Genomic DNA, 3,529 nt, shown 5'->3' with positions numbered 1-3,529 from the left:
CCCTCTCCTCTCTCTCTCTCTCTCTCTCTCTCTCTCTCTCTCTCTCTCTCTCTCTCTCTCTGTAGCAACGCGTCCACACTGAATGTATCATGTATCATTTCTTTGATGTTTCGGCGAAATATCGACTTCAAGTGGATCATGTTTGTATCATATCTATATATCAAACAGATACAATACTGGGCCTCGTTCACACTTTGCTGATCACGATACGCGATTATAATAGGATACGATGATACGACACAAGTGTGGACGTAGCGTTAGGCGATTTGATAGGGCTGCATTTGAACGTGAATCCCAAAGTGACGCTAAAATTGCACGAGAGATTTTTTGGATACATTCAGAACGACAACCGCCCACTGAGCACTCTATTACCTTAAAATATTTAAATATTATATATTAAATATATATCTATGAAATATTATTTTAATGGACATTTATTTATAGAAAAGGTATTCCGTCTTCAATAAATAATTGCTAAGTTTGAAATTATCTTTCTACCTTAAGTACTGCTAGAGATGATTCAATCACTTTCGTCACAGAATGCTCTTCCAAATCGTTTTCCGTTCTTTCTTCGTTCGCTTTTCATCTTAGGAAATAACGTCTGATTTCTTTGTAAGACTATCCTTCTCAAAAATCGACTTTTGGGAATATGAACACTTCATAAGTTAAATTTGGTGACATTCTGTTAGTTTGCTTGGATTTCATCTTTTCAGAACATTTTTCTTAATTATTTTTCATATCACCCACTTTGACGAAAAATTGGAATTACAATAGGCTTAGTCGATCCAATGTTTGTGTTTCTATTATCTCATCAAAAATTTCATTAAAAAATTCTTAATGAGGTCATAAAAATTTTATGAAAGAATGGATATGCATAAACTTTCACTGCAAGAAATTGTAACAAACGTAGCTTGGATTTTTCCCCTTTATCTCGTCATCATTTGAAATAGAACGATCTTTTGTCGCACTATTGATATTTTGTTTGTTCGATGTTATCTGATATATCATTCCAATAGTCATCTATATAGCCATTTCTTTGTTCGCTAGAGCGACTATTTTCGGTACAGTGGCACGCTTCATCTTTCTTTTCTGATCTTTAGTTTATGTGCAACAGTATTCTGAGTAGAATAATCTGGATTATTAATCAATGCAAATTTTTTATGATGTCTCTTTTGGATAATAGAAGAAATTAAAATTAATAGATATCCATTTTTTAATAAAATTGTTATGATTGTTAAGATGTTTTAAATTGAATTTTGGATCAGATAACAGAAACACTCGATCAACTAAGCCTATTATAACTCCAATTTTTTGGCAAAGTGGGTGAGATGAAAAATAGTTAAAAAAACGTAGTTTAAAAAACGTTTTAAAATAGTTAAAATAGTTAAAAAAACGTTCTAAAGAGTCAGTTCCCGATATAAGTCATGAATTAATGTGTTATAAATTTTAATAATTGTGCTGTCTAAAAAATTCAACGAGTCTCTATCCTCTTCTAAAGAAACCTTGGATGATAGGAATTAAAACATCAACAAAGTAAATCACATTAAGTATCATCAATAAAAATTACATTCATGAACTTGTCGATGTTTCAATTCCTATTATTCAAGAATAAGGTTTACTTTAAAACAGGATGGAAACCCATTAAATTTTTTTATCACAATTATTAAAAATTATAACACATTAATTTAGGACTTATATCGGAAACCCACCTTTTCAGAACATTTTTCTTAATTATTTTCCTTATCACCCACTTTGCCGAAAAATTGGAGTTACAATAGGCTTAGTCGATCCAGTGTTTGTGCTTCTGTTATCTCAAAAAAATTTCATTAAAAAATTCTTAATGAGGTCATAAAAATTTTATGAAAGAATGGATACCTATACATAAACTTTAATTTCTTCCATCACTTAAAAAAGACTTCATAAGAAATTGCATTGATTAATAGTTGAGATTATTCTACTCAGAATACTGTTAGAGCATACAAAATAAAGATCAGAATAGAAAACGTTCTTTTACAGTACTATTTATAGTTAACATTTCGAAAAAAATAGAGAACTTTTTTAAGTTTGACTTGTCTGTACGCATAGCATACACAGAGTTGAGCGAACTATGGTAAGTTTATAAAAGTACAAAAAGACAAACTCGCCAGGTCTTATATACACCGATGTAATATATCGAATTGATTCCAAGGATTGCGATGCATCGTACGTAAGCCAAACGGATATAGAATCAACGAGCACAGGAATCACATAAATTGGAAGCAGCACTCTGTAATCACTGAACATAGACTGGAATTATTATATAAATTTGAATAAGATAATATAAAATTTCTAGATAAAGAAAGTCTTTTAAACAAACGATTATTATTGGAAATGATTTTTATACATAATGATTTGATACATAAATAAAAAACTTGAATGATACAGAATTTTTAGATCCTTTATATGCTTTTTTAATTTCAAAGACTTGATGCTTCCCTCTCTTAAACAAAGGTTTATCTATTCGTCTTTACGTGTTATCGACGTATATAATCTCATTCGAACTACGATTAGTGTACTAGTAGTAAGAACATCGCAAGACACGTCCACTCACGATCTTCATGTAAGTTATTAATTATTGTACCATTATATTTTTAGCAATACAAATTTTAATTGCATATAACTTTATTTAAACTTTAATTGCATCATATAATTACCATTTCTGTAGTAAATTTGGAAGTTTAATGCATGACATATGCGATCGGAATAGAAAATAGTGAAAAGGTATAGAGAGAGAGAGAGAGAGAAAAGAGTTAACTCACATACTTTATAGATTATTAGTCATTATATATTTATTATGAGCCAAATTTACGTAATGTGTGGATTTCAAAGCATTAATATGAACCTTTTTCGTGGTAAATCTGTATCAAAAGATAAGTATAAATCTATGAAAATAATCGTGTTTAGCCACTTATTCATTAAAAATATTTTAAAAGTAATTATATGATTAACAATAAATGTTTAACATAGATCAAAAACTTTTATAAGACATGTAACGAATGTAAAAGAATACAGGGCATAATTAATACAGGGCATATAATTATGGGCGAAGTTGTTCCCCAAACAAGAATGATTAATCCTCCTTATAAAGTTATTATTGTATAAAAGTATGTATTGAGAAATTAATTTGTTTTAAAATAATCAAAAGTATATTAAATTATTAATTAATAATTTGTTTAAGTATATTTTCAGAAATTTTAAACATTTTGAAGGGGGGGGAACATTTTTACTTGAGGAATAAAAAAATATACAAATAAAAATTTAGATGATAAAGGAAAAAGTATTTAAAAGATTGTGTGTACGCGCGCGCGCGCGCACACACACACACACACACTTCTCAACAGGGAATGGAAAGTTACTTTTTAAAAGTAACAAGTTACAGGTACTCGTTACCGAGTAGGAAAAGTAACAAGTTACCGTTACTAGTTACTGATTTTTAAAAGTAACTCGTTACAGTTACCGTTACTTGAGAAAGTAACTTTTCGTTACTTTT

This window comes from Trachymyrmex cornetzi, unplaced genomic scaffold, assembly GCF_001594075.2.
Source record: "Trachymyrmex cornetzi isolate Tcor2-1 unplaced genomic scaffold, Tcor1.1 scaffold859, whole genome shotgun sequence".
NCBI classification, from domain to species: Eukaryota; Metazoa; Arthropoda; class Insecta; order Hymenoptera; family Formicidae; genus Trachymyrmex; species Trachymyrmex cornetzi.
The sequence above is the reverse complement of the archived record's forward strand: the minus strand, read 5'-3'. Positions refer to the sequence as shown.